Below are 20,640 nucleotides of genomic sequence, written 5' to 3' on the forward strand. Positions count from 1 at the left end.
AAACATCACTAAAACTTCTGCTTTTAAAGTCACTGAGTCTGCTGTCCTCGTTCCAAAACGTATCAGTTTAATTTCACTGTTGATTGACAATGAGAATGGAGAAAATGCCTAGTTCACTAAATATCAAAAGAGAACAAACACTTTAAGGTTTCCCTGCTTTCACGTGAACAAGACACTTCCATGCCCTCCCATACTTTTAACTCTTTCTTCGCCATTGATGTAGTTTTCCGTCATTTATGAAATTTTCCAGCAAAAAATCCATTTTTTTACTGTTATACATTAGGGGCGCAAAAACAAGCAAAGAAGCAGCAGAAAGAAGCATTATGCACATGTAAACTAACACGATCGTCAAACATTAAACCACATATAAATCAAAACTGCCTAATGTTATTGAATGAAATGTCACACCCAGGAGAGGTACAGGACTGTGCAAGCTTTGGGGGTGTTGATGGACTCAATCTACTCGGTCTATATTTTGATCATTGTTCTGATCCTGATCTGGATGGACAATTTTTTCTCAGCTTTTTGTTCAAAATGTTGCTTTTTTTTTTTTTTTTTTTTTTTTTTTAATGGGACTTGCCACATTCAAGTGTTGATAAAAAAAGAATGCATGAATATCCTATATATATATATATATATAGGATATATGGGATGACGGGATATACTAGGCAGCAAGTGAACATTTTGTTAGTTGATGTGTTAGAAGCAGGAAAAATAGGCAAGCGTAAGGATTTGAGTGAGTTTGCCAAGGGCCGAACTGTGATGGCTAAATGACTGGGTCAGAGCATCTCCAAAACTGTAGCTCTTGTGGGGTGTTCCTGGTCTGCAGTGGTCGGCAAGCTGGCGGAAGCAATGTGATGCTGGGAAACCCTGGGTCCTAACATCCATGTGGATGTTACTTTGACACGTACCACCTACAGTACCTAAGCATTGTTGTAGACCATGTACACCCTTTCATGGAAACAGTATTCCCTGGTGGCTGTGGCCTCTTTCAGCAGGATAATGTGCACTGCCACAAAGCAAAAATGGTTGAGGAATGGTTTAAGGAGCACAACAATGAGTTTGAGGTGTTGACTTGGCCTCTAAATTCCCCAGATCTCAATCCAATCGAGCATCTGTGGGATGTGCTGAACAAACAAGTCCGATCCATGGAGGCCCCACCTCGCAACTTACAGGACTTAAAGGATCTGCTGCTAAAGATCTTGGTGCAAGATACCACAGCACACATTCAGGGGTCTAGTTGGAATCCATGCCTCGACTGGTCAGGGCTGTTTTGTTTTGACCAACACAATATTAGGAAGGTGGTCATAATGTTATGCTTGATCGGTGTATATGATCAGATATTCATAGAACAAAATATTCTGGGGGCCTTGAAAGTTTTGAGAAAATAATCAAAAATGCTGGCGCTGGGTGGTAACATTTAAAAAAAAACACTGGCGGGGAAAGAGTTAGGTGGTCATATGCTGGATTAAACGGATTGCTGGATTTAGTCCAAGAGTCAAGATAACTTAATCCTGACACAGCTGTCACAATACATTGCATATGTTTACTTACTACAACACAGCTGTTTTTTCCTGACAGTTTATATTTTAATTATATTTGATTATATGTAATTTTATTAATTTTAAAGCTGCAGTCCGTAACTTTTTTTTGGTTAAAAATGATCCAAAATCAATTTTTGAGCAAGTACATAACCAGCCAAAACTATCAAAAAAACTTAAAACTATCTCCTTACCTTAGCTCGAGCAAAAGACTTCAGACTGCAGAATGGCTACAGAAATGGAAATCTACAGGTAACGCTAATACACACTAAATACACATAGTCACGCAATGCTGATGTTGTTAACATTAACAATTTGAGAACAAAGCATAACAGGAATAATAATTTGCACGGCTTGGCATGATCCGAGCTAAGTGGCAGACATGTTACCCGCTTGTTCAGATGACATTTTCCGGTGAAAATTTTATTTTGGTCATACTTCCAAGACATAGAATCTGTGTTTCCGAAGCACAGTATCCACACCGATATGGTGACTGACACCAAACATTAGATTCATTCGCACTGAGCAGTCATGCTGATGCACAACGCACGTAACGATAATAATTCCACATATAAATGCAATTGCAGGTTTCAAAGCTGCAGTCCGACAAAGATTTGCAAATCTTTACGCCATTTGCTGCTTTAAGTATATTTTTTATATATAAATTTATATATAACTTTATTATGCTTTCTTATAATCTCCAAGGCTGCATTTATTTGATCAAAAATACAGTAAAAACTGTAATATTATGAAATATTATAACAAATTAAAAGTGATACTGTTTTTTTTAGGATTCTTTGATGAATAAAACATTCAAAAGAATGAATTTGAAATATCTTTTTTGTATTTTTTTTTTATCAATTTAATGCATCCTTGCTAAATAAAAGTATTAATTTCTTTAAATAAAAATTATATATACTTAATCTCAATAACGCCTGCTGCTAAATCTACTACTTAGGGGGGGAAAAAACTGGAAATACAAAAATGAGGATGACACTCCTACATTCCTGAAATGTCACTCTTGTACACGTATTTCAAGATTCTTGATAACATCTAGAGCATTGTCAAGCTCGATTATGTGCTAGTGTTTAGTCTAACTTGATTAGATTCTAACTTATCTAACGACTACAATGACCCGTGGGTGACTTCTTTCAAAATGTTCAAAACATACACAAACAACATAACTGCCTCGTTTCTACTGTCTTTGCAATGCCAATTACTGTCTGACCTTTTGACTCTGAAGCTGTGGAAAATATATTTGTTTATTATTATCAGACAATGCTGCTATTGAGAAGTCTGTTTTTAAAAAAGAATCATCTAATGTGGTAAATGCTGTGGTGTGCAGTCGGAGCCACGTGCAAAGATTTTCATGACTTGGGAAGGACCATAAATAGTTTCAAATTCTCTGTTAAACGAAGTAAGATTTAAAAACAATGTCAAAATTTGCTTTTTAACTTTTATATAAAGCCCCTTCATTTTGTCATTTCATACTGAGGGGACACTTTATTTACTCAACCCGTGCCACTGATTACTCACTCGTTCAACAGGAAATCATAACCCAATACGACCTAATGCAACTTCCAACTTTGACGGCACTTACGGGAAAATATACAAACGACCCAATGGATTTTCCTAACAGACAGGCCCAGCTGCATTTGGACACACGCTGAATGCTGTATTCTCCACGGCTTTCTGTGCCTTTATTCATTTCTCTCTGTGAGAAATATCTGACAATTACCTCTTTGTGTAGAAAGTGCTGAAAGTGATCTGGGTGTCCTCCACGCGCTGCTCTCTACATGACTGGGTGCCTGCCTATGAGTGGGCTGAAAAACTGGAAAAGAAACAGAGATGTGTATTAGTGGCCATCCTTTGCCTGGTGAGTAACATGAAGAGGTGCCCGGCTGTGGCTGGATGAATCGGAGTGATGTGAATGCTGCGGATAGCTGCGGCTGTGCTTTTTCTAGTGGTCAAAGCAACAAGGCAACAGGTGCATCGCAGATATACCTATTTATATGCACACTTGATATCTGGGTCAAACCATGAAACATCCAATTAAACTTTGTTCCAAACTGTTAGAACTAAACTTGAACAGTGCATTCATTCTTATAGACCTGACAACTCTGTAAAGTTATTCCGCGCAATGAAGTGTAAAAATCAGAACGCTGAGTATCCATGTTAAAGGTGATGATAAAGATATGATAATATAATCATTATATTCAGTGTGATCCAATGATCTTAGAGCACGTGCCTCCAGTACAGGAAATGGTTTTGGCCATAATGCTCTGCTTTTTAGGGAGAACAGATAAATGCTTTTATACTGCTAATTTTTATTGTGAATTGTCTCTGTAAGAATAAATTAATAAAATAGGGATTACAGTTGAAAAGTAGCTCTTAAATAATACTGCTAATATTTATTGTGAATTGTCTTTGTAAAAATAAAATAAAATGGGGAGTTGGGGACTAGTTAAAATGTAGCTCTTAGCTTATACTGCTAAAATGTATTCTAAACGGTCCAAACCCAATTATATTTATTATTTTCTTTATTCTTTTATGCTGATTTTTAATGTTATAGCCCTATTGCGCGAGTGCCTTGAAATAGCATTGAAACTACTATCGTTCTCCAAATTGCACAAATGGAGGCAACTCTCACTTGTACTCTCAGCACTGTTAAAAACATTTTACTAACCTTTTACCTCAAAATCAGCACAAAAAAATGCCAAAAAGTCCATTGATTCCATCCAGACCTGCTTATGAGTCACTGATTTATCTCACAATACTACGACCATCATAATAAAAGCTAGTACAAGTCAAAATGACCTATAAAATGCTCCACAAGTGTATCTCAGTTAAGTGTAAGACTTCTAATAAAAACACATTTCCCAGCCATTGAGATGACTTTCACTAAATATGTAACATTCAAGCCCGCTATGGGTCGTTGATATCAAATTATACACAAATCTCGGTAATGATTCACTCTCTGTACCTTATATGCATGTGGTAGACAGGCCGGTCAATGATTATCTTGTCCTATTCGTCACAGATACACAATCCTCAAGTAAGTCCAAACCCAAGTGCCGTCCTAACAGAATACAGAGCCTTCATGTTGAAGCGTGGCTCTTATACTAGAGACTGTGTTGGCTGACAGCGCCGCCACTCGTGACCAATTGCCACAGAGAAAGAGAGAGGGAGAGCGATCAACAGTCACAGGGAAATCCTTAGTCATGAAGTCCACAACTTCTCTTCTTCTGTCTATTACCTCCTCCAGTTCCCCTAAATGACCCAAACCCTGTGAGCTTCTATGAGAGAGGAACAAGGGCACTTTATTGTCTCTCATCCCTTTCCTCAAGTCCTCTTCCGTCTCCTCTGACTGTGCCGCTGAATGTAATGAGTCTGGAGGAGTGTGGTGAATCACTGGTTAGGCTGGGTCAGCAAAACACTCATGTGGACATGTGTGTAAACACACTTCACACGACTACATATGGATAAATCTGGATTACTGTAGGCTATTAGGGAAGTTGCTCAATCAAAATTTCCAAACTGCTGCACGGTGTTGTTCCTCAAGATCATACCTTCACCGCAAGTTGAAGCATACAGATACAGGCGAACGTCAGATGAATGTCTACTAATTAATTCGGCAGAGGTTTTAACCCAAAGCGCCTTGCATTCAAGGTGTTTTTATAACCAGGGCGTTGCTATAGCGTCATGCTCCACCATTACATGATGATGCTCTGATAAGTCTCACATGATGATGATGGTTAGGCTTTCACATACCGTTCATAATTCATAATTTGTTAAATGTTTTTTCTTATGCTCACTAAGAAAAATACAATAAAAACAGCAGTTTTGAGAAATATTAATACAACTAAAAGTCTCCCCGTGGTGAAAATCAAGTTTTTAATGTTGTTTGTATGTCTGTGTGGTGTTTTTAATATGCTTTAAGACAAACCATGTGCAAATTCATAAGTCAACACCACTGCTGAGTATTTTCTATTTAAAACAGCAGTGAAAAAAAGTCAGTCTCAAAACTGCGGTTTCTGACGTCACAAACTACCTCGTAACCAATCATGTCAACGTTCTGGCGAGCTTTAGCATATCATTATCCATGACCGCTCAGAAGCAGGGTATATTTTTCTGCTGATGTAAAAAAAAAAATATCGGGTAGATTTGGCAATATAGCGGGTGTATGATGTATATAACGATGTTATGATAAACTATATGCCTTTCTCCACTGACGTTAAGGTGTTCAAAGCATTTCTAAGGATACTGATTGTTAGTAGACAGCTGTCTGCATCACGAAAGGGAACATGGTTTGTGTAACATTAGCAATACATTATTAGCTGTTTGATAATATAGTCAAGCAAAAGGCTAATCACATTTATTAGAGTTATGTGTCTGGCGTTGTAAAAAGCGATACCATTGTGCAGCCTTTACCTCAGCAAGTTCACAGAGTGGATCTCTTGATGCGAGTGAGTAGAGGCGGAGCTAATTAGCATATTCATAGCATATAATAAATCAGGTAAGGGTGTAGAGTTGCATTCAAGCTATTTTATTTAAGGCATGAAGGATTTTTTTTTTTTTTCCCAAAGCAAAAAAAATGTTTAAATGTGTCATTGTGGTGATCAAAGATGAGTTGTAGGGGATAAAATTATTGCCTACAGGGGGACTTTAAAATAACATTTTCTATTTTAATATATTTTGTAATTTATTCCTATTATGGCAAAGCTTAATTTTTAAGATCCTTACTCCAGTCTTCAGTGTCACATGATAATTACATAAATTGAATGATTATTTCAAGTAAAACAGTTTCTAAATTGCAGAAATCCCCATTCACATGTCTAAATTCAGTCATTTTCTTGTGGTAAAATTTCTTCTCTGCTCTGTCAGTCTTCTACGCTGTTGACGCTGTACTGGCCGGCTCATTACTGGCCAGCTCTTGGGTCAGCATCACACGCATACGTTGTGGTGTTCACGTAAACACTGTCAGCCAATACTGAGTCTGCATTCCAGAAGCGCTGCACTGTGTTTAGACAACTGAGACTGACTGGGAAAAGAAGAAATTGTAGAATAAAGTTGTAATTTTGATTTTGTTTTTGGGCACAAACTGTATTCTTGTCACTTCATAACATTAAGGTTGAACCACTGTAGTCACATGGATTATTATAATAATATCTTTACTGCATTTCTGGGCCTTGAAATTGGTTATAACATTGCTGTGTATAGGGAGGTCAGAAGGATTTCATCAAAAATGAACAAAGGTCTTTTTGGGTTTGGAATGACATGAGGGAGAGTAATTAATGACAAAAAAATTTCATTTTTGGGTAAGCTAACCCATTAAAACACATTATCAAATTTGCCCTTTTCCAATTTTCATGCAATGGAAATGCATAATCATTGGCTATTGTCCACAAATGGAAATTCTGTCATCATTTACTCACCCTCATGTTGTTCCAAACCTGTATGACTTTCTTTATTCTTTGGAAAACAAAAGAAGATATTTTGAAGAAAAGTTTTTTTCTACATACAATGAAAGTCAGTGGGATTCAATGTTGTTTGGACCCCAACATTCTTCAAAGTATCTTTTTTTGTGTTCCGCAAAAGAAAGAGAGTCATACAGGTTTGCAATGACATGGGGACAAGTAAATATTCTGGCAAAAATGTGAATCTTGAATGTCACTTTGAATAAATAATTCTGCTAAATGCTACATTGCAAATGCTTTTATTTTTGTCTTTTAGGGGGTGGAAAGTCAAATGTAATGGAAGGTGAATTACTGGAAAGCAGAAAACATGATACAGTGAGAGTTTCCCTAATATGCAAGATCAAGCCAAAGATATTAATAATTGTTACATGAAACTGGTGCTTTCAAAATAAAAATAACAGCTGTGACACTGTATCTCCCCCTAGTGGTCATAAAAATAGAAAAAAATATTATATAAGCTGTTTATATTATGTAAAATGTTCCATTAAGTGCCCTTGGTAAAGGCCAGATGTGCATTTTAATGGATGACACCATGATTTGGGCCATCAATTTACTAACGTGTGTAGTTCACATAGAGAGGACTATCAGCCATTACCACAAAAGTAATGAATCACAATCAGACAAAACAAAGACTGATGGAAGGGTGCCTAAAGAGGAAGCGAGACGTTAGTTACAAGAAATGAGTATTGCATTATGCCTGAATAATTCCCACCTCTGCTTTAGATCATGTGCACTTAAAAAATAGATTTCTGCATTATGGGGCTCTGTGACATTTAGAATGACATTAGAGGATCAAACTTTATACTGACATATTAAAACTAATACTTAAAGGTATCAAATTTTGTTATGAATATCTTTATTGCCAGTATACCAGCTGTTCTCTAATAGAAAAAAAATGTCAATTGTACAAAAAAGGTCCTTAAAATGAAAAATTTAAATGCTAAATTTACGAAAAACTGCATAATTTTTTTAATTCAGCAAGAATACATAAAACTGCTCAAAAGTGACAGTAGACATGAATAACATTATAAAACATTTCTATTCCAAATAATTGCTGAGCTTATGAACATTCTATCCATTAAAGAATCTATTACCAAGAATCTATTATCAAAGAATCCATATTGATGACATTACTTCAATCTGCCTGTAAAAAAAAACACACAAACCCACACATTCTAAAACACTGCTGAACATACAAAACAAAGATCTGCTTTGTAATTGTATGTGTGCATTACTTTCTATAAAGCCAAAATCAAAATAACAATGAGACAGCAGAATGTGTGTGGGCATTTATGGAAGTTTACAGACGTTTTGACGTCAAACTAATGTGAAACTGCTCATCACAGATCAGCAACAGGGCCGGACTTATGTTGGGGTGAGACTGGACCCCGCCCAATAGGGGGCCCCACCTTTACTAGTTCACGTTAGCCTCCGACTGCTGATCTCAAGGCAAAAATCAAGCTGCGTAAACTGGTAATCATTTTCACACAAAATACACACATATTCAATCGCATCTGCTCCTGTTTATTTGTGATCACATACTACTTTAAACAGCTCCATTAGCTCTTTTAGTCCAAAAGAGTGCATATTTGGAAAAACATTGATAAATTATATGTTCACATCACATTTCTTTCGAAAGACTAATTTGTATAAATTTTGTGCTAAATTATGTGATCTGAGATTTTATATATATATATATATATACAGTTCAAAAGTTTGGAACCACTAAGATTTTTAATGTTTTTAAAAGAAGTTTCGTCTGCTCACCAAGGCTACATTTATTTAATTAAAAATACAGTAAAAAACAGTAATATTGTGAAATATTATTACAATTTAAAATAACTGTGTACTATGTAAATATATTTGACAAAGTAATTTATTCCTGTGATGCAAAGCTGAATTTTCAGCATCGTTACTCCAGTCTTCAGTGTCACATGATCCTTCAGAAATCATTCTAATATGCTGATTTGCTGCTCAATAAACATTTATGATTATTTTCAATGTTGAAAATCAATTCCTTGATGAATAGAAAGTTCAAAAGAACAGCATTTATCTGAAATACAAAGCTTCTGTCGCATTATACACTACCGTTCAAAAGTTTGGGGTCAGTAAGAATTTTTTTTTTTTTTTTTGAAAGAAATGAAAGAAATGAATACTTTTATTCAGCAAGGATGCATTAAATCAATCAAAAGCAGTAAAGACATTTATAATGTTACAAAAGATTAGATTTCAGATAAACACTGTTCTTTTGAACTTTCTATTCATCAAATAATCCTGAAAAAAAATATTGTACACAAATATTTTGTACAATTGTACACATTAAATGTTTCATGAGCAGCAGATCAGCATATTAGAATGATTTCTGAAGGATCATGTGACACTGAAGACTGGAGTAATGATGCTGAAAATTCAGCTTTGCCATCACAGGAATAAATTACTTTGTGAAATATATTCAAATAGAAAACAGTTATTTTAAATTGTAATAATATTTCACAATATTACTGTTTTTACTGTATTTTTAATTAAATAAATGTAGCCTTGGTGAGCAGACGAAACTTCTTTTAAAAACATTAAAATCTTAGTGGTTCCAAACTTTTGAACTGTACTGTATATGTTGATGACATTGATTACAACAGTTCAATAAACAAGCTACTGAGTAACTTTCATATTAGACACAATACAGTCTGTTTTTGCTCCTTCAAAGAAAATAAATCCAAACAAAGCCACAGCAGAACAGCTGCATCGCCGAGCAACACAAGGTTTCGTTCCTGAATGAATCAGGGTATTTTAACAAATCAGTAGAGTAAATGATTCAATGACCCATTCATAAACACATGCTGAATTCGGAATTACATACCATATAAAGATAAGCTAAAAACAGTAAGAGTAGTATTCTAGTCTGCTGTTCTGATTCCAAATTCAGTCACAGTCATGTGCTCAGTGACACTCTGCCACCTACTGGAAGTTTTACATACATTTTGAAAAGTATCATTTTTTTTTTTTAAATTATTTCATATTTAAACATTTTTCTCATACTTAAAAAATGTAAAACTTTGATCTCATAATATTATTGATACAATTATAATTGCAGTGTAAATGCATTCATGCCTTCTAAGCTGCATTAGAACCTCAAAGCAAAGGCCTAGTTTACTTGTGCTAGTCTATAATGATGTTGTTCTAGTTGGGGTCATTTGTAGAGGGCCCGAACTGTGACTCAAGCCCAGGGGCCCCTAGCCCCAAGTCCTGCCCTGCTCAGCAATGTCATCATGAACCTTTGATTATGATGAACTGAAACAAACAGTTTATTTTCAAATGCATTTAATTATTCTAAATTTGATTCTTAACATTAAAAAAAAAATCACCTTTAAGCTCTGCTGTATCTAAGATCCCGTTCTCGTGGGCTTCTGTGATCAGTTCAAAGCTCTGTTTTTTCTATGGCTTTGTTTGGAAGGTGCATGATGGGTAATAAAAGGCTGGACACCATGCATTTCCATTCAGGGGCTGTGACCTCTGCAGAGTACTCAAACCACTGGTGACCTTTCCTCTAAAAAGACCTTGATGGGGGGCTTTTTAAATGATAAACACAGACAGAAAGAGTTACACTGATGCAAACTGTAGCAAAAGCGGTTTAAACGGCTTGTTGACGTTCAACATGCGAAACAAGACCGTCCTTGTGCGCACACACTGAGGCAGTTTAATAAACTAAATAGACAACAATGTATTTATTTACAGTAGTATTTGCACCAGAAACAAATCTGCATTTCATTGGTCCGAACAGCTGCGGGCCTGTTGCAATGCTCCAGCTCCAGTGTAGGAGGCCATGTTTATGACCAAGGAACTGTTGTGTTCCTGACAATAGCCTATGGAAAGGAGGATATTTCTAGACCCTGACTATGTCTAAACCAGCTGGTCTGGCATTTCTATTATTTTCCCTCAGTTTTTCTGATCAGGAGGGAACTAAAAACTTGTGCATTTTGCAATGACATTAAGATGTATGAGGGGGTCAGGTGGATCCCAAAGTTACATGTTCACGGTCTGTTTGTGGAGCATTTTTGTAATAATGTAGATGTTATTTTAGCCCCACTGTATAATAAAAAACGAGCTCATCTGCATTTTATAACCCTATGGTGGTCGACCAGTTTAGACAATTTTCTTTTTTAATTTTTACAATATTTTACTTTACCGGAATGGTATGAAACTTGGTGAATTTGGTGGCACTTTCTATATGAACACGCACACACACAAAAATCATGGACATGATTAGAAAAAGCTAAAACAAAATAGCAAGACTTTTGATATTTATGATCCAAAATGACTGCCATAGGAAACAAATGGGAAATAAGTAAAATGCAGACCATTTGTGACAAATCAGCCACGATGAAGTAGTTTTGATAATGTCTGAATATATAAATATTATTGAAACTACATAGAGTACAAATATGCTTATTGTCTTCAGTCTGTTTCAGTCGTCAAGTGTGACCTCTAAGTGAGGTATACCAGAGGGTTAATTTGTTGGTGAGGGCTTAAACAAGAATGCTTGGAGTTTAGCCATCAGAATCTTTGGGAGATATGTTGAGAGATTAGGAGCGTTGGTAGCAGCAGAACACTGTTTGCGATTGTCAATGTTGCTTATTCTGCATTACAACGCAGGATCCACCTCCCCCACTAAAACTAGCAGCATTTACTAGACAGTATGGCAACTATGCCTGCCTTTGGCCTATCTGGCATGTGTGTGGAGAGAGAAAGGTTGAGAAAGAGAGACGGGATGCTTTGGGACCGTAGTCAGAGGGTAAAGAAAGCAACCATGTCCATGTTTAGCTGTGTGAGATTTATAGGCCAGGGTGATGCTGACATAAACATGTGCACGCTAGTGACAGACAATATGGGGATGAGAACACACAAATACCATTTCATTTGTTATTATTACACAATATGGTAAATCAGTGCCAATGGAGGACAACTGTACACAGACTAAACAGCATGAGATTTGGTCATCATTATAGCTAATTCTGGTTAAAGGCCCAAACACAGTTGATTTGTTTTATATAAATCAGATTAGAACTGCAGATTACCCAGCACTTCCTATTGTTGTACACAATATGCATCAGTAAACGAGCCCTGCCAGTGGTTCTAAACCTTTTTGATTCCATTGTCAAATGGCCCCCTAAGATATTACTAGAACTACTGTAAAGACAAAGCTGCTAATTTTTAAAATAAATACATTTACAGAAACTGTCAATTTATTAAAATAAAATATATCCATATATAACTAAAATGTAAATATATTTTTAATAAATAAAATATGGATTATTAAAATAATTATATTCCATAATATTCCAGGGGCCAGTTGCATAAACATAGCCATTAAGTTAAGATTGTGTCTCAAGAACTAGTCTGACCAACTAGCAGTTAGTTAATCAGTCTTGCTTTTCGGTATCAAATTAGACCAATCTATGTTTTTATGTAACTGACTTCAAGTTAAAACCAGTCTTAAAGAAAAAAATTTAATTAAATTAAATTAAAAATGACATATGAATTAAAATTAAGTGAATTAAAAGAGGGTGAATAATAAATATTTGTTTTAGCAGTTTTAACTTATTTTAATACGCGTTTTGTTTCATTTTAAAAATCATCAAGTGGGCCCTGGACCCCTGGTTAAAGGTGTTAAAGAGGATGCTTTGTTTTATACATTTTTGCAATATTACTTGAAACTGTCTTTACTAACTGATAAAAGACTATTTATTAGGTGCACTGAAAGGAATAATATTAATATACATCATCTGTGCACGAGGTAGGGCCTTAAAAACATCAGCCAATCGTTTACGTGATCATCGCGTAAACGATTGGCCCTCTGGCTTGTCAATCACTGCCGTGACGTTCCTTGTGAGAGACGAGCGCGGCTGCGCGCTCCAGTAACTTTCCACACTCCACAGGCGCCGCATGCAATGTTTTTATCAGGAGACAGGAGTAACAACTGCAGATTATGAGTTACCTGCGGTGAGTCCGACATAATGAATCCACTAACACGACACAGCGAATGCCGGTGGTAAACACTCGTGTTCCAATACTCGTGCACGAATTTTGGGAGGCGTTCCCTCGAAATTCTTATGCATGCGCTCATTTAAAAAACTCACTAACAGTCTTTGGTTTCTCAGTCGACGAAAAGATCCTCTTTAGCACCTTTAAGAACCACCATCTGCCAAGATTTCCACAATAATATAATATTGAAATTCACCTCAAAAGCTACTACAGAAGTAAATCTGGTAACTCTTTACAGTAAGGTTCATTAGTTAACATTAGTTAACTACATTTATTAACATGAACTAATAATGAACTGCACTTATACAGCATTTATTAATCTTTGTTAATGTTAATTTCAACATTTACTAATACATTATTAAAATCTTGTTAACATTAGTTAATGCACTGTGAACTAGCACGAACAAACTATGAACAACTGTATTTTTATTAACTTTTATTAACCTTAACGAAGATTAGTAAATACATTAACAAATGTATTGCTCATGGTAAGTTAATACATTAACTAATGTTTAACTAATGAACCTTATTGTAAAGTGTTACTGTAAATCTGCATCATGCGCCTCCTTCAATGACCATATTACCATCTTAAAGAGGTTGAACTTTGAATTAAACCATGTACTGATACTGCTACAGATTTCTCTTCTGTTTTTGCTCAGCTCTGCATACATGCCACCTACATTTCATCTGATAAAAGGGCTTTTTTTTTGTATTTTAGCAATAACTGTGTGTGTTTTTAGAGGGATAGGAGACTGACTGGAAAAAATGTAGAGTAACAATAACAAGAGATCATTGGTTTGTTGGATAAAGACATTACAGAAACTTCAGATACATTTGTATCACTGTTGCTCTCATAACTGTCCCTGAGTCAGGGGTACAGTTATGGAGATGCACCTGAAACTGCAATAGAGGGGCAGGGTCGGGATCATCTGGCCCAGCATCATTCTCCACTCAGTACACTGAGTACACCACATTACTGTTTCCATGCTCCCCAGTCCCCATGTACACCTTAATTACCTTTGATTTATATCTTGAATATTACAAGACTAACTACAAGACTCTCCAAGCAGTGTAACCACTGATCACATTATCTTCACTCCCTGCTAATGCATACAGTGAAGATGAGGCTGAAGTTAAACAGGATATTACGCTCCTGTATACATAAGAACAGGACGGCCTAGTCTGGTTTCAGGTTGGATTGCACGGCAACAGCTTCAAGTCATGAATTTGGTTGTTACACTTTGAGAATAGAGCTATTATGCAATTTGCAGATTATGTGTTGCAAATTACATAATAGATCAAATCAGGTGCTTTTGATGATTGTGTCCAATAGTTTGGTTTAGCATTTCAATTATAACATTAAAGCTTATGATAGATGTTTAAAACAGATAGTTCACTTAAAAATTAACATTGTGTTGTTCCAAACTTGACTTTTTTTTCTGTCAGACACAAAAGATGTTTCAAGGAATGCTTCAACTTGTCCATTCAATGAAAGTCAAAGGGGTCCAAATCAACAGATCAACTTTGACAGAAGAAAAAAAATGTATCCAGGGGTACGTTTCCCGAAAGCTTTGTTAGCCAACTATGGTTGCAAGTTCCATTGTTCCCAACATAGCAATTTGGCGTTTCCCAGAACCATAGCTCCAACGAATATTAGAAAACAGCATCACAAAATTACGTGGTTGGAACTACAGCTCTAGACTTGTGTTTAGAAGCATAGTTTCTTGTTAAATTACATGAGGCACAATAAGCAAGCTAACATTCAGTACATTCTATATCTTTCATTTTATTTAAATGTATATATTTTAAGCTATATATTTTAGTGTGTCGACAATCAGCACCGTGCAAATGCGTAAAATGCACAAAGGGAACTCGGGAGTATGACATGAGGAAATCAAACATCAAATAAAGCAAAATGACATGGCACATAATGAGTACTTCACTGTTTTCAAAGTTCTCAAATAGATTTATTAGCAGAAGTTATGACTCCTCCACCTGTGAAGACCATCATTAAGACAGTCCTATATTGAACCAATGTGGTTCAAATGACAGAAGTGCGATTGTGTTACTACAGTTTTGGGAAACAGTCGTGACTAGTTGGTTAATTTCTACAATGATGCATCGTACTATGGTAGTTAATCAGAGAGTTACATTGTTGTACGATAAACGCACTTTAGGTATAAGACCACTATTAAATAACTGCTTTCCAAACAGCCTCTTTTTTTATGGATCATATTATAATTTTGAAGTGTCATGTTTTTCCAAATTGGCCAAGAACTATCATCTCATCCATTTTGTAGCTTTAGTTTTGATACAAATTTCTGCCCACACAGAGTTCATTGCCAAGCCAAGAGACTTGCTATTGGTCGGGGCTGCAAATTCATCTGTCAAAGTTTGCAAAAACTTGAACCTAATGTTAAATTTGCATAAGGAAATTTCTTGCCACTGGAAGTCCATCAGAGAAGGAACGCCATTCCGGGGGGGTTTTCTCACCGGTGAATGACACATGATGTAATCCAATAACGCTGTCTCTGGTCGTCTCGCTTCTGGTCTGTGCGCGTTCATGTGTTTTGGAGGCGGCGTTGCTTTGGACGGTGATTTGGAGATGGTCCTCACTGCAGAACACGAGATCCAAGGGGTGGGGTTGGATCTAGATCCAACTCCTCCCACTTTACATATCCCTAAACCTACCCATCCTGGATCTGAATCTACCCATCTCCACCCCCTGGATCTAGATCCAACTCCTCCCACTTTATATATCCCTTAACCTACCCGTCTCCGCCCACTGGATCTCGTGTGTTCTGCAGTGAGGGGCTATTGGCGATTTGCAGGGAGGGTGGGACGTATGCTTTCAATGCTATTGCAGGCTTTCAAAGTTAGCATTTTCCCAGAACACCTACTGCATCTTTAAATGTTTTCCACAAGACTAGTAATGCGAGCTAACAAAGTAAATAGGGTCCATTTTGGTTCCATACAGAATTTTAGGCTAAGATTCAACGCAAAAGACAAGAAGCTGTGACCATGCCACGCTAAGCTGACCAAGACTGCAGATTTTTCATAATGACCAAAGAAATCTTTTACAATTCCTGAAAATAGTCTCAGACAGAAAAACCATGGCCAAAATCTGTGCACCGGGCTTTAGAAACAGAACAGAGAGCTGTATTGTCCATCGTACATTCTGCTTTCTCAGTCAGTAATGCCTCCGTCATTGAGAACAGCTGTTGCATTAAATGGCCCACTGCGCTCTCTCTCTTTCTCTCTCTCCACGCTCCATCAGCTTCAAGTATCGCCTCAGAGTAGCATTGTGAAAACAAGCAGAGAGGAACAAAATTTGGTTTCACATTTACAGGAAAGGGTTACATCTACAAAGCAGGCTTTTGGCGCATGATTTGGTGTAAGAGTTGGCTAAAAAAAGACAATTCTTGACCTTTATTCTAAAAAAAATAAAAATAAAAAAAAAGTGCTGGCCTGAACATAAAGCTCTAGTTGTTCAACCAAACAATATTGAATTACAATTAAATCAAATGTTGAGACTACAACCGTCGTTCAATTTCATTTTCCTTTTGACTGTTATACCACAGCCTATACGTGAAAAGGGAAGGAATTTAATACATTGTTCATTTGTGTACACCAACATATTGTTCCACTAAAGTACCTTCAGTAGCAGCTCATTTTAAGTCAAGACAACAGGGTCATGTCTAGAATTAACACAAGTGTAGTTTATGTTCAACTAAAATGCTTGACTCAAAGGCAGTGTAATGGAAACAAAGCAACACCAAGCCAACCCAATTGCGCAGTAACAAATGTGTTTACCGTCGTCCTCGCTGCTGGGTGTTTATGTGTCCACGGGTGTGTAAGAGAGGTGAGTGTTCTGGAGTTACCTTTCATCAGCCATACTGTCTTCCTCTCTATGTATATCTGATTCAAGTCACTCAGTTGCATCAAAACAAACGCATAACTGCCGCCTAATGCCCTGACTTTGTTTGGATGACACGCACCAGTCGAATGTGTCGGCGTGTGTGATGGACAAGGCTGAGGTGCCACACCTGCGACAGGACTGTGCGATTATCTCTTACCATCAGAGAGGATTGATAAAGGCTCCAGCTTTCTGCTGCTCTCTGATATGACCTGCGGGTGAACTTGATTTTCTGGCATGTCAGAAAATTTCTCCTATGGATGATTCAGCTGAACTACAAGAAGCATCGGAGGGAACGTTTGGACAGGCCCATTCAATTTAATGAGAAACACAAGAGCCAGAAGCAGAAATTTCCACTTGTGTCAAAGTCAACAAGATCAAGGGAAAACCAACTTACTGAACCTAACAGTAAGAAAAAAAAATAAAATAAAATATGCACTCTACCTCAATTTTATGTTTTTAAATTTTCCTTAGTGATGATTTGTGTACTAGGGTTGCAGAAAGGAAAGACAATAATATACAAACAAGGGAATAACTTGATACTATCAGTTTCACTGAGACAAAAACCTTCATACATCTTTCACTTTTTCGCTCGACTAAATCTGAATAATGGATTATACTGTAGCCATGTAATGCTTTTTTTTTTTTTTTTTTTTTTTTTTTGGTATGTGGGTTATCCGATACTTGAATAAACTAAACCAGTGCTATCATAAAACACCTAGCTTTTACAACTCTAAAATAGATCATTATAATGACATTGTGGTTAGTATTAGTGACAGAATAATCTGACCGTTCACTACACAGTAATTATTGTCACCATACTGAATGCAAAACCATTTACATGAACAAAAATATTCAGATTAGTATTGGAACTACTATATAATATAATAAAATTATTTGCAACCAAACTTTATCAGAAAACTATGTGCATATAAACATGGTTAATGTGATATAGATCTGTATACACAGCCATGCTGAAGTTGTCAAGTTCTCAGATTAGGAAGTATATTCAGATGCCTTGCTTATGCTGCCTATTAATAACTTGCGCGCTATATTTGTACATTATGTGTAAATAGCTTAAACTTTTATAGGAGACGCATATGTGGGGGTTTGCGCTGCGCTGTTCGCGTTACATAAGACGTTGTTTATACATATTTGGAGTTTATGCAGATTGAGTATCGGAGGATGGCTCTGCGCCAATAATATAAGCACATACAAGTAGCAATAACCATACGTCACGTCAATACACAACTTAACCTCGTGAGCAGCATCGAAAATGTATATATTCAATAACAGAATTAAAGACGCCATGGAGCATAGACTACTTAATCATTTCAAGCATAACTAAGTTTATGATTATACAGTCACTTCTCTCTCCAGCAAAATGACTTTCAGAAAACGAAAAGCATACGCACCAACTGCGGTTCTGTCTATTGGTTTGACCGTAAAATATGTATGTAAACTGTCGCTATGGAATAAGCTGGAAATGAATGCAACTCAAGCAGAGGCAGACTTATTTAGGCACAAGAGTGGAGCGCAATGGGCTGTATCACTTACCCGCTGAAGGTCAGAAAGTACAAAGTTGGGACGTAGTTTTTTGGAAAGGAGAGGCAGTTGTGAGTCTTCAAGTCAGCTTTGTATCAGTTCCCTCTACATTCGTATGGAAGCGAAACTGCGAAAGAGCACCGTTTACAACTTCTCGATAATTTAAGCAGAACTCACTCCCCTGTGTGATGTGCGATTTGTTTTCTCACTGCGCTGTGATGTGACAGCGCTGTACACCAGTCACCTGTAGGCACTTGTGACAGTCGCAGCAACCGCAACCACCAATCACAGCGGGTACAGGGCATTGTGGGAAATGTCGTTCTCTTCGACCAATGTAAACGTATCATATAAATGTGTGTAATGTGTATGCATGTACAGTTAAGAAAAAGTATGTCAACCACTTGCAGAATCTGAAAATTTAACAAAATAAGAGATCATTCAAAATGCATGTTATTTTTTGTTTAGTACTGTCCTGAATAGGCTAAGATATTTTACATAAAAGATGTTTACATGTAGTCCACAAGAAAAAAAAAGAAGCTGAATTTATTCAAATGGCCCCATTCAAAAGTATGTGAACCATTGGTTCTTAAAGGATTAGTCCACTTTTAAATACACTTTTCCTGATAAATTTACTCACCCCCATGTCATCCAAGATGTTCATGTCTTTCTTTCGTCAGTCAAAAAGAAATGAAGGAGAATGTTTTTGAGGAAAACATTCCAGGATTTTTCTCCATATAGTGGATTTCAATGGCTACCAACAGATTGAAGGTCCAAATTACAGTTTCAGTGCAGCTTCAAGGGCTTTAAACGATACCAGATGAGTAATAAGGGTCTTATCTAGCGAATCGATTGGTCATTTTCGAAAAAAATATAACCGTTTATGCTTTATAAACAAAATATCGCCTTGAACGTACTTTCCGCTTCCGCATTCTTCATAACGCTTACGCTGAATGTTCTACGCCTTCCCTATTCAAGTTACGGAACGAACACGGCGTCAGTTTAGTTTTTTTCCGTAAGTTGAATAGGGAAGGCGTAGAACATTCAGCGTAAGCGTTATGAAGAATGCGGAAGCGGAAAGTACGTTCAAGGCGATATTTTGTTTATAAAGCATAAACTGTTGTATTTTTTTCGAAAATGACCGATCGATTCGCTAGATAAGACCCTTATTACTCATCTGGTATCGTTTAAAGCCCTTGAAGCTGCACTGAAACTGCAATTTGGACCTTCAATCTGTTGGTAGCCATTGAAATCCACTATAAGGAGAATAATCCTGGAATGTTTTCCTCAAAAACCGTCATTTCTTTTCGACTGACGAAAGAAAGACATGAACATCTTGGATGACATGGGGGTGAGTAAATTTATCAGGAAAAGTGTATTTAAAAGTGGACTAATCCTTTAATACTGCGTGTGGTTACCTGGATGATCTACGACTGTTTTTTGTTTGATGCATAAAGAGTTGGGGGCGTGAAAACTTTTGAATTTGAATATCAAGGTAAATTGTACTTATTTTTTCTTCCGGGAAACATGCAAGTATCTTCTGTTGCTTCCGGAGGGCAGTACTAAATAAAAAGCAATGATATTTCAATAAAATAAGAAAAATTTGGACATCTTCAGCTGTTCAGCTGCAGTGAATGTTTGAACCTTTTTTAATAGTAGTGTTTGAGTCCCTCAGTTGTCCTCAGTGTGAAAAGATAGATCTCAAAATCATTCAGTCACTGCTGGAAAGGGTTCAAATATGCAAAAAAAATACTTAAACTGAAGAATTTGCAGGACATGGAGGATTTTTTCCTGAAGAACAGAGCTCAGTTTAACTGCTCAGGAAAAAAAAAAAAAAGTCATAGATCATCCAGGTAACCAAGAACCAATGGTTCACATACTTTTGAATGGGGCCAGTTGAATAAATTCAGCTTTTTTTTTTTTTTTTTTTTTCTTTCTATATGTAAAATATCTTACTCAGGACAGTACTAAACAAAAAATAACATGCATTTTGTATGATCTCTCTTATTTTGTTAAATTTTTCACATTTTCACAGATTCTGCAAGTGGTTCACATACTTTTTCTTACAACTATATGTACGCTAGAATTTATTTAAAAAAAAAAAAAAAAAATTCTCTGCCTGCCA

General features: G+C 36.5%; 1 protein-coding gene across 3 annotated transcripts in view; it reads right to left on the bottom strand.

Annotated features, from left to right (window-relative positions):
• tfeb (transcription factor EB) overlaps positions 1-18,748 on the bottom strand; it is a 41,011-nt gene extending 22,263 nt beyond the window's left edge. The window contains exons 1-2 of one of the 3 annotated variants that reach the window (XM_048173726.1): positions 18,531-18,748; positions 3,280-3,372 (exon numbers count right to left, since the gene is read on the bottom strand). The gene's annotated coding sequence lies outside the window, so the exon portion shown is untranslated. Of the gene's footprint in view, positions 1-3,279; positions 3,373-4,524; positions 4,944-18,530 lie in introns of those variants that run through there. The other 2 variants (XM_048173727.1, XM_048173725.1) reach the window with 2 other exon arrangements.
• Positions 18,749-20,640: the final 1,892 nt, after the last annotated feature.

Source organism: Megalobrama amblycephala, linkage group LG21 (assembly GCF_018812025.1).
Source record: "Megalobrama amblycephala isolate DHTTF-2021 linkage group LG21, ASM1881202v1, whole genome shotgun sequence".
NCBI lineage: Eukaryota > Metazoa > Chordata > Actinopteri > Cypriniformes > Xenocyprididae > Megalobrama > Megalobrama amblycephala.